General features: G+C 35.1%; 1 long non-coding RNA gene across 2 annotated transcripts in view; it reads left to right on the top strand.

The window, feature by feature from the left end:
- Window positions 1–12,510, top strand: part of LOC147836459 (uncharacterized) — a 99,652-nt gene that overhangs the window by 8,916 nt on the left and 78,226 nt on the right. For both annotated transcript variants that reach the window (XR_015494129.1, XR_015494130.1), the window contains exon 2: window positions 12,320–12,414. This is a non-coding gene — a long non-coding RNA (uncharacterized LOC147836459). The remainder of the gene's footprint in view (window positions 1–12,319; window positions 12,415–12,510) is intronic.

The following is a 12,510-nucleotide window of genomic DNA, read 5'->3' on the forward strand; positions in this document are numbered from 1 at the left end:
ATGAACAATAGTTGAAAGAAATCTAAATAGTTTGTTTTATTATCAATAGACAGCTTGCTAAAATAATGATCAGAGGGTCTGATTCATCTAAATGATTTATCTATTAGCAAAGCACAAATAAAACTGTATACTTTCCTGTGTACTTGACTTTTCAGTCCTTCAATTGGACTAGATTAGTGTAGGTAATAGAGACTGAGGGTTTGGATGGTGAGTCTGGAAACAGAACTAGCACTAGTTATACTTTGGTCATTTTTGAGTGAGATGCTATTAGTCTAATCCAATAAAATAATTTATGCTAAGCTAAAATTACTCCTGCTATATTGGCTGAATGGAGACTGACAAAACATCAAATGTTTTCTTGTAAGATCAGGCTGGAGAATCGGCAAAAGCAGGTAAAAGAGACGTGTATCTGCAAAAGAGATTGCTCAGTCTGAAATATGTGAGTTTGTGTCTGATGGTTGAATACAGTCTGGATACCCATTCATTTCTTATGGCGGTCACTTTTGAACACCACAGGTGTAGCAATAATATGTAAAGACATTTTGGGCTGCATTTATAACTTAACCATTTTACATGAACTGTATTATATATATATATATATATATATATATATATATATATATATATATATATATATATATATATATATATATATATATATATATATATATATATATATATACACATAGTAGGTATGGAATGGGCTTATAAACAAAAACAAAGAGCAGGCCTGTAGCCAGCCTGGTGGAAGGGGTGTTTCTTCTTTTCTCAAAAAGTGGACTTTTTGCGGATATAAGCCACATTTACTATTTATTTATAATAATTAAGTACTGCATTTTAGTGACATTTTAAGTACAATACTGGATTAGTTTGTGGATTAACTTGATGGTTGTCATCGTAACCACACTTTTTGATACACCAACAATATTTCCTAAAGATTTAGAATAAATAATTTTGAAAAAGATTTGTTTATTTTTTTATGCAAGTTTATAACATCATACATCATTAAACAACAACAACAAAAAAAAAGGGAATCTTTTAAAGTTTTAAATTAAAACTGGCCTCTGGTCATTTATTAGGCAAATAACAAACTGGCCAGTAAATTCAATTTTCTCAGTCAGAATTTGATAATTTAAATTAAATGAAAATAATAATAATAATAATAATAATAATAATAATAATAGAGCTTCACAATTTTCTAGCCTCTCTTGTAAAGTACATTTAAAAATTAATGGATAACAACAATAGTATTCAAATCAGTTTTAATATGGTCCGCTTTTGGTGCTTTTTATTGGTCGTTTTTGTTAAGAAAAGGTTGTTTTAATAAAAAATACTTGTAAAATGTTTTCTCCATTTTAAAACAATACTGTCGCGAAAGATGGTCTCTTACATCAGAATGTGTTCTTGCAGAAATGGATGTTGGGCTCCAACACAGGATTCCGCTTAGTCTGAAAGCCTTTTTCAAGGAGTTATTTTTACCATTTATGATCGCATAGCCACCTGGCTATGGACCTGAGAAGAAATGGCAGGAAAAATCCGTAGATTGGGTTTATCACTCAGATTGACAGCTTTAGCATTTACCCAAATAACAATTGAATTGCAAAATTGAAAGATTAGCACTCATCCATTATGATATTGTTTCTTCTTATTGTTTAACATGTTACATATGCGATTTTCTTCTTTCCCACAAAACTTTATAGACCAGACATAAATCTTGGCACCACATTTTCATTTCCCTGTAGCCTTTCCACATGGTTCATATGTGTTCCTATTTAGGCTACAAGCCAGTGACTACAGAATTAAAGACACCTGGGGTCACCAAATGATATTTTCTATATAATATTTACAGCACGAAGGCAGTAGGACATTGTCACTCAGACGCACACATCAGCTTCATTATGTCTGGGACAATGTTTCACAGGTTGGAAATCCTGTTTCTGACCTTCATGGTGAAATGATGCTATTAGATGCGACAAAACCATTGTAGAGAAAATTGCTCTGAAAATGGATTGTAATCATCTCAGATTACCTAACTGGATGCCTTCACCCACTGTCTACCTTACGGCAACCTCCAACAAAGAACATTTTAAGAATGTGCTGTGAACAGTTAGAACTGGTTAGCTGTGACCGTAATCCCCTGCTGGCAGATGCTTTAACTGCACCATTGTGTGGACTGAAGCCTGTTTTTCTTTAGACTGTGAGTAGATGAGTATTTTTTTTACATTAAACATGCATGGGTAAATAATGTAATCGGGGAGTAAAGTACAGTATATGGTGCTCCTGGGAATAAAGAATGAAAAACCACAGTTAGTGCTGCTAGTTCATTCAGTAATGTGGTGTTTACGCTTGATGTGATGTTTTTGTTTGACCGGATCACAAGTAGACAAGCGAGGCAACTTTATACCTGGTGTTTTAATCCATCTCTTTTTGTCTGGCCACCTTCCAGATGTTTGTTTTTCTTTCTTCTTCAAATCAATCTTACATGGGTGGTCCACTACAATATCAGATTTTAAACTGTAGTTCATGTGTAATGTAGATTTGTAAACATAAACATCTCTGAATATCAGGCGCTGTGGCTTAGTTGGCAAAATCAGGACGAGCTGCATGCACAGTTTATAGCGTTATTAGTATGTTGTAGCGAGGATGTAAACAAAAGGAAATGCTGTTTGGCACCGTTAACAATTTAGCTACAAACATATATTTATCCATCAAATCGCTGTAAATCTGGCTGCAGACCTGGTGCAGTGCAATCTGGGCTGCATCCAGTGCTTTTTAATGGGCTTACCTAACCCTACCCATCACAGTGATGTCACTAGCTCCATTTAAGTGCATTGTGTCTGACATTGCATCGCTCAGTGATTCAATCTCAGCTTGCATCATAAAGGCTGCATCCAGACACTATTGCAATCTTCAGCATCGCTGCAGCGTCTTTCTATGCAGACTCTTGATGTGTGTTCTACATCTCAAATAAAGAACTGCCAAAAGATATGTGAACATTTCATAGTACTTACTGTGCACATGCCTATACCTCAAATTATTATGAAAGACACTTGTCAAATCTTATTTTATAGAGCAGGCATGAGGTTTAGCTGTGTCCTTTTCATTTTTCTGTCTGATTCAGGCTCACACTATGGCTAACAGTTAGACTGTCTGACAGTTTTTATGCAACGGCAAAGTCTAGATGGGATGGAACTGCAGATACACACATCAATATAGCATTACTTTTGTAACCCTTTATAACAATAATTCATATTTTTACATTACTGTGACTGTTGGCTTTAGGATTGATGTGGGGTTACTGTAAGTGTTAATAAAAGTAACATCCCGTGTAGAAGTGTGATGCTTCCTGGTGACGTGGAGCTGATACGCGGGTCGCCACATTGTTAGCTGACTAATCAGAGCCTCTTGAGGACGGGTCTTTCTGAGGAACTAGAAAATATGACAGTCGTTTTTGTCAGCTGAATAGCAGCATATAATCAAACTAAGATGTATGATAAAATAACATGATTTATATGTATATACACACAAATGAAGCATGAGCACACAAAGCTTTGCATCTTATAAACCCAACCAAGCCTTAACAATGCACTCTGGACCACCCCTTTAAGGTTTCAGACATAAAAGTTTAAATCCTGTCTATCGAGCGTGCTTCAAAAACTCTTAAATGAATTAAATCAGCTAATTCAGCTATATATTGTTGAAACCGTCTAGCCAACACTTCACAGAACCTCTTTTTTATTTTAAGTTACTTATTCGTGCTTAAACCATTTTCTGGGTGACAACATGATGGCTCAGTGGTTTGCACTGTCGCCTCGCAGCAAGAAGGTTGCTGGGTTGAGCCCCGGCTGGGTCAGTTGTGAAGTTTGCATGTTCTGCCTGTGTTGATGTGGGTTTCCTCTAGTTGCTCCAGTTTCCCCCACAGTCCAAAAACATGCGCTGTTGGTGAATTAAATAATCTTGATGGTTCATAGTGTGTGTGTATGAATGTGAGAGTGTATGGGTGTTTCCCAGTACTAAGCTGCAGCTGGAAGGGCATCCGCTGTGTAAAACTGTAAAAGGGCATCTGCTGTATAATTTGGCGGTTCATTCCACTGAGGCAAACCCTAATGAAAAAAGGGACTAAGCTTAAGGACAACATTTACTTTTGCTAAACTCCTAATTTCTTGCTTATTGATTGGTAGTAAAGTTAAAGTGTTAGAATTGGTAAGGTAGAATAAGATAATTCAGAATATGTGCTGTAAGTACTACTGAACAGCCAATACCTTAATAATACCCAGATGCCAAGTCACTGGTTAATAGTGAGAATTGATACTTCTCATATGAATAATAAAATCATTAAATCAATAAATAGTACTACTTATCTATAAAGCTGTAAATTATCTAGCTCTTGTTTATCTAACCAACATCCTGTCTCGCTACAATCCAACCTACTCTTTAAAATCTCAAAACTCAGGGCTTCTTGTAGTACCTAGAACAGTTACTACAGTCGAGTAAAGGAGGTCGAGCCTTCTCATTAATGGCTCCTAAACTCTGGAATAGCCTTCCTGATAATGTCCAAGGTTCAGACAAACTCTCACAGTTCAAAACTAGATTAAAAATCTTTTTAGCAAAGCATACACTCAATGCATCACAGCGGTATGATGCATGAATGTGCTCCATGCAGGTTTTTGCATCTCGTTTATTTACACTATAAACAGCAGCTACGCTAATTATTCTCTTTATTCTCCATTTCCACCTGGGGATACTCATCCTAAGGCTCCCAGAGATTATGCAGTGCCACTGAAGTGATTCAAGACCTGTGAAGAGATGATCCCAAGGTTTCCACATTCCTTGACCAGGACGTAGCAGCTGCTGTGGTGGTCATGGAGGAGTAGAAAGCCTGAGACTGATTCCTATGAGACTCTAGGGAGTCTTTGCTGATGCCCTGCGTTTTCCAGCCTCCTGCGCCTAAACTGCAGCTCTCCACAAGACATTTTGCCATATGAGAAATGGTTGTGCTAACTGAGCCAGGTTTCTCCCAAGGTTTTTTTTTTTTTTTCTTTCTTTTCTATCTTCACTTTCGCCCATAGGTAAGGATTTTTTTTTTCTCTAGCCTCTGTTGCCACTGGCTTGCATAGTTGTAGCATCAATGGATTACTCTTCAGTGTCTAGACTCTCAGCAGTGAATATTAAAACACATTGAACTGAAATGAGCTAATCTAAACTGAACTAACCTTAAACTCTGAAAACTGAACTACACTGTTTCAATTTACGATCATCTTCTATGTGAAGCTGCTTTGACACAATCTAAGCACTATAAAAGCACTATTAAAAAAAAGATGAATTGAATATGAAATATGTTGAATACATGTGAATCGCATGCCTTGGAAACATGATGTTGGAAACAAATTAATAATAATAATAGTGATACCTACTGTATGGGATGTTTCCACACACATCCACATTTGTTCACAAATCACTTGAGTTTCACATGGAAATGTTCCAACACCACGGTTCACATACTGTACCGTATTTCTCATGTGTTTTTTTTTTTTTTAATCTTTTGATTCGCACATATGAAGATAATTAGTTACTTCTGTAAGAAGATAAGTTGGTCTTTTGTGGCAGCATGAATACATTTGACCCCAGGAACATTTAGACATATCTAAATCATGATTACACTAAATTATTATGGTTCATTAATACGTTTTTATATAGAGACGTGTTCAGAGTTGATCAAAAAAATGAGAGAATGAACAACATTGGCAACTCACTGTGCACAAAAATCATAATCTTGAAATGATATTGTGTGTTTTATAGTAAATATTTATACAAACATTTAAGTTTCATCATAAAATGAAGAAAAAAAAATTTGTGTGCTATAGCAAAAGCGCCTAATTCTCGACGCAAAACCAGAGATAAGCATGGCTAATCAGAGGTCTGTATTACTGTATGTCTAATTAAAGTATTTTTAACAAAAAGCACGCTTGGCATTGCTTAGGATCTTGCTGTGCGTGAGTTAAGGCGAGAGTGTGTCTTTAGAGAATGTCATATGTTTGCTGATAGTGACTAAAGGCTGGAGAAAAACAGGTGTGAACAGTTCTTATATGCCCATGGGCGTTTATGCAAATTGCTGAACCTTTAGCATGTGGTCATTGAGAACACTTCATGTTCATTAAAGGTGCCCTGAAGATACGATACATTATCTGGTCTGTGCCGACTCGTGCACATGATTCGCTCTGTGCTATCATGTCTGTGGGAGCACTGCGGCAGTTCAGTCATCCCAGAGGAAAGCATAGTACTGTCTGAATTGATTATGCCCTATATAGTCGACTATTTGTGGTGTTTACCTTATACAATTTGAAATGGTAATTGTGTGCAAACAAGTGACCAATTTCAACAGCAGATTTGGCATCTATTTACAGTGTTTTCACGAACTGTCATCTGTCGGCCATGTTGGAGAGCAGAATGTAAACATTGCCACTGAACCGAACCAAACATGCATATTTTGCTGATTACTGCAGCTCAAATGATCAAGTATTTCATTTTTTTTGGCCTGTTCTAATTAGTCAGACTACATTTTGAGTACTAAATCAAGCTGAATGAAGCATAATATATTTGGTTGGTCAATACTGCACATGTTCTAGCTTATTTATACCTCTCAATATGACAATGGTTTTCTGTGGTTTACTGTGCACAGCATACATTACATTAACAGAAAAATGTTTTTGGTAGTGGAGGATTCATGCTGTTGTTGATATCGGAGTATCTCCAGCATGGCCGTGCAAATGGGAATCTGAAGAAATCATAATGTAACTCAGCAAACAATTTTGTGTTTAAAAGATGTCTAGTAGACATCTAAATGTAGAGAGTTTGGCTAAAACAAGGCTAAACTTAGGCTGTCAGTAAAAATCTAATAGACGCCTAAGTAGTCCAAAACTAGACTCGTCATCAAATAGACAGATGAGACAGACTTTATATGTGTAGTCATTCATTTCTGTATATTGGACGACTAGTCTAGTTTTGGCCTATTCTTGGACGTCTATTAGATTTTCACTGACAGGACAAATTTAGCCTTGATTTAGCCAAGACGACTACATTTAGATGTCTATTACACACCTTTTAAAAACAAAAAATGCTTGCTGGGAAGTGAAAACACTTTATGATGTAGGAGGCGTGACACTGTTCTTGAAAGCATTTGATTGGACAGAAAATTTAATGACAAGTCATTTATTTTTCAAGTTTGGAATGATCATCTCTTCTCAGTGTGAATTCAGCTGAATCAGTATTCAGCATTTTGAAGTAAATGAAAATCTTTCATTAAAGTTGTCCCAAAACTATTGAACATAATCCATTATTTTCTTGATGTCAAAACAACAGTCAAAAATGCAAATATATTCAATGACAATTGATTAACTTTATTTCAAAATGACTTCAAATTGACATCTAAGAATTCAGATGCCAATATTAGATGTTAATTTGATGTCTTTTGACAACAAGGTATTTTATATGATTGTAGTGATGCACAAATCGTCACCTTAGAATTTTAAGGTTCTATCTGACATTTTTGTCAAAATTGAGTTATTGACATTCTTATTAAATGAAAACTTATTTACATTATAAGATGTTTTTTATAAGTTGTTTACATAAAGACTTCTTATTAAAAAAAAAAAAAATGTTACACATACTATGCTATGGAATACAAAATCTTTGAAGCTCAATATCTCAACATCATTCAGAACACAGATAGAACCTTATAGTTCCAAGGTGACGAAATCTGTATAAATTTGTAATTTTAGAATTGCAGCTTTTACATGAATACAACTTTTCTTATATATTATATTTATGTTTGTGTCATTTTGGTGGTCAAAGGGGCATTAATGTGTGGATGTTAAATCAATTAGCATTTTTGATATTGTTTATTGGCATCAAGATACCTGCTGGGTAGGACCATTTTGAAAACCCCTTTCTGATCCACTTCAATAGACTGTTGTACTGTAAAGTGCTAAAGTGTTAATTAACAGTTTCCCTATTTTACGATTCAAAAGTGCTTTCCATTTATTTACGGTTGATTGCATTATGAGACCTTGATCTCGCTCTGTCACTTCTGATGTTGAAAATGGAACTCTAGTTTGACTAAGTGACTTTTATTAACATTTTAGTAGTTTGAAATTGCGTAATGTATAATAAATAATATAAAAAGAAATAAGTCTGTAAAATAACATACAATTTCTTGGCAGTCTATTAAAAGACTACCATACTATAACACCAACCCTAACAATATTTCACTTTAACCCTCTATGGGACTATTTATGAAATCACATCTAAAAAATATCACTACTATTTATTTCTACAGTATTTAAGGCTAAAATTATTTTGTACTTTCTTTTGTACACCTGTCCTTTAATCATTGTTTTACTTGCTGTCATTTATAACTGACTTTGTCCCATCAGTGACAATAATTTTTGGAAACTTGTCTGAAACTTCACACATTCAAATACGTTTTTCCTTTCTATAAAGAAGTCAATCAATGTCTTAGAGTTTCAAAACATAACAAAACTTGTATTACATTTCTTCATTCATTCATTCCTTTTATTTTCGGCTTAGTCTGTTTATTTATTAGGGGTCGAAACAGCAGAATGAACCGCCAAATTATCCAGCATATGTTTAACACAGCGGATGCCCTTCCAGCTGCAACAACGTATTGGGAAACATCCATGCACACTCATTCACACACATACACTATAGGCAATTTAGCTTATTCAATTCACCTGTACCTCATGTCTTTGGACTTGTGGGAGAAACTGGAGCACCTGGAAGAAACCCACAAAAACATGGGGAGGACATGCAAACTCCATGCAGAAATGCCAACTGGCCCAACTGAGGCTTAAACCAGCAACCTTCATGCACTCAGGCTAAATTTCTTCATATACCACTAAAGTAGTTTTAAAACTTATTTAAATGTCCTGGAACTTGAGACTGATACAAATACATTTTTACTCTATGGAAAATAATTCTGTTTCAGAAACAAATGTCCAACAATATATTTTAAAATTTTAAACCGTATTTAAACAATGTAGTTTTGTTTCAAAATCAGTTGTATACTAATATATTTGTAGTAGTCACAGTGTAACTGTCTTTTTTTCAAACACTGTATTAAAAATCTTAATAAATGTCACTTCAAACTTTGAAATATTAAGGGCCCTATCTATCATACACGGCGCAATAAGGCACAAGACGTATTTGCCCCGATGTGTTGCTATTTTCAGACCAGCCCAACCCTAATTTTACCATTTTCAGCCACATTGTTTAAATAGCAAATCCATTTGCTCCACTTAAAAGCAAGCTTATCTTTGTCCACCTGTCTGGTTTTGGACCATATGGGGCATCCATCCTATGTGTGTTTGGATACAACTCTCTTTGTTATTATTGCTCATTCATTTGGGTCCCACTTTATATTAAGTGTCCTTAACTACTTTGTACTTACATCAAAAAAATAAATACAATGTACTTACTGTGTTTATAATGTATTTGAGAACACTTGTGGTGCTTTTGAGTTGGGATAGAGGTTGGGTTATGGATGGGTTTGGTGGTATGGGTAGGTTTAAGGGTGGGTTAAGGTGTAAGGGATGGTCAACAGTGTATTTACAAATGTAATTACAAAAGTTAAATACAGATTTAATTACATACATGTATTTAATCAAGAATAAGTACATAGTAAATACATGTATTTACACAATAAGTACATTGTAACAAACTATTAATTCCTAAGACTATATTAGTTAGGGCCACCTAATATAAAGAGGGACCTTTATTTGTTTGCTGAAAATTAGAACTGAATTTAGAAACGGTTTAGAAACACAATTAATTATGTAGGCTAATGGAAATCCGTGCATACAACACTATTTCCTTATCCATGAAAGAGAGAAAGAGAAAGTGAAAGTAAAGATCGATTGGAGCAGGCTTATTCTTCGCTAGTGAAGCATTTAGTTTTTCCACTTACAAAGGCCATCATGTAAATAGCAAATGCACCATGGCACGACACAGTTGACTCTTAAAGGGAATGTGAGATGAGACTCTAATTGGTTTAATGCATGTTATGCTCAAAACACACTTTTAACTCATTAAGAGAATAAGTACAACCCTGTTAGACCATGCACCTCAGCATAAAGTGTATTTTTCCGTCTTTAAAATAGCAAAAGTGGATTAGGACACACCCTTAATGCTTTTGCGCCATGCGCTTTATACATTTGCCTAGATTGAAGATAAAGAGCCCTAAAAGTTGTTGGAAGACAGATAAAGGTTCATTAATGCAAATCAAAAATATAAATAAGCAAGGAAAATAACAAATAATAAAAACATGAATCAGAAAATATGGGAAACCGCTAGTTTACTGATTTTTAGCTTATGGATCACATAAAAAATATCTCCATTTTGATTCCATGAAAAAAAGGTAATTTTGATTTTAGAAACAAATCAAAAAAAAAAATTTTTTTGTTTGTTTTTTACTGAAAAAAAAAAAAAACGGAAGTCAATTTCTCAGTCGTGATCAAAATTTTCAGATTATTTAAAAGTGTTTCCCCATGTTTACAGGCTTTATTTTCTGTTATTTTAAACTAGTTTACTTTCTGTTCATTCCCCCTTTTCACTTCATTCTCACAGACTTTGTGAACGTAGCCCGTGGATATTATTCTTTATATTTCTTATGTGAAGTATTAGTCAAAAGAAGAAACTCTAAACAACTTTTGTGTCAGTTATTAAAACTTCCTATTATAGTTACAAAAATGTAGTCTGTGTATTCCAGCACACCCAACTCCTGAGGGATTCCTGAGGGTAATGTCACTATAGCCTGGTGCTGTCAAGCTGCTGCCAAAGCCAAAAGCATGTTTATATAGATCTGCGTTTCCACATTAGCCAAGCATTCAGTATGGGACAATCATCGGCAAAAAAAGTGCACATCACCTGTCAGCTTCAGGCAAAAAATGTCAATGTCAAAATGACAAAAGTATTACCTGTCTGAGTAGAAAACACTCCATTACCATTTAACCATGCACTTACTGACTGCACCGTTGATCCACTCATTCTCTATCTCCCTTTCCCTTTGGATACTCAGCACAAGAGCTATCGACATTTCATATCATGTACAACGTTGGGCCCTCTTTGATCCCTCTTTATGATGGACAGATCTTATAAGCTGTGATTCCTCCACCAACAGATTTCAAAGGCAAGGTGTAAAACTTAACTGACTCAGCTTTAGCTTCATGTCCGGGCGCATTAGCTTTGTGACATTTTTCATTTTTCATACACGGCTCTAAGCTACCACATTACCCTGTGTAGTCTCAGGAGCCAAACGTAATGTGGCAAATTAAGTCAAATGCTTCACGTTCATGACCTCCAGCCATGGTAACAGTCACAAATGGCGTCTTAATTGGGGAAAGGGGGAGATTCAATGCTCTCATGCCAAACTAAATGAACAAGAATATGCATGTCATGTTGAGATAAATGTAAACATGGGGTGTTTTATTTTACAGAACTTCTAAGTGGATGTTTTTAATCAGTCATGTACTAATATAGTTGTAGTAGTCACAGTGTAACTGTCTTTTTCAAACACTGTATTACAAATGTTAATAAATGTCACTTCAAACTTTAAAATATTTAGGGCTCTATCTATCATACACGGCGCAATAAGGCACAAGACGTATTTGCCCCGATGTGTTGCTATTTTCAGACCAGAGCAACCCTAATTTTACCATTTTCCGCCACGTTGTTTAAATAGCAAATCCATTTGCTCCACTTAAAATCAAGCTTTGCTTTTACCACCTGTCAGGTTTTGGACCATATGGGGCATCCGTCCTGTGTGTGTTTGGATACAACTCCCTTCGTTATTATTGCTCATTTATTTGTTTGCTGGAAATTAGAACTGAATTTAGAAACAAACACAATTAATTATGTAGGCTAATGGATATCAGTGCATGCAATACTATTTCCTCATCCACGAAAGAGAGAAAGTGAAAGTAAAGATCGATTGGAGCAGGCTCATTCTTCACTAGTAAAGCATTTTGTTTTTCCATTTACAAAGTCCACCATGTCAGGCAAAAAATGTCAATGTTAAAATGACAAAACTATTACCTGTTAGAGTAGAAAACACTCCATTACCGTTTAACCATTAACCATGTTTTAGTAAATATGTAGTGACTTCTATACAAAATATATATTTAAAGTCGAGTTCAGGCCTGTTCACACCTAAGACTAAACTTAAAAAAAGAAAAAAAAGAAATCTTTCTAAATGTAAAATAGTCCTCACCTCAAGTGTAATGACAGTGTTTTTGTCTTCTTCCAGCTGATGAACAATAAAAACACTGACAGGCAATCAGAATCCACTTGACTTGAAAGAGCTTGAGTGTTTTTTTAAAGCTGCTGGCCGCCAAACCTACAGTAAGTGTGCACTTATGTATATATTTGAAAAAAACTATGTTATTTGGTGTTGTTGTGGAGAGTTGTGGATGATAACAATTAGCATCATTTTATTTA

Source organism: Danio rerio, chromosome 6, assembly GCF_052040795.2.
Source record: "Danio rerio strain M-AB ecotype USA chromosome 6, GRCz13ab, whole genome shotgun sequence".
Lineage (NCBI taxonomy): Eukaryota > Metazoa > Chordata > Actinopteri > Cypriniformes > Danionidae > Danio > Danio rerio.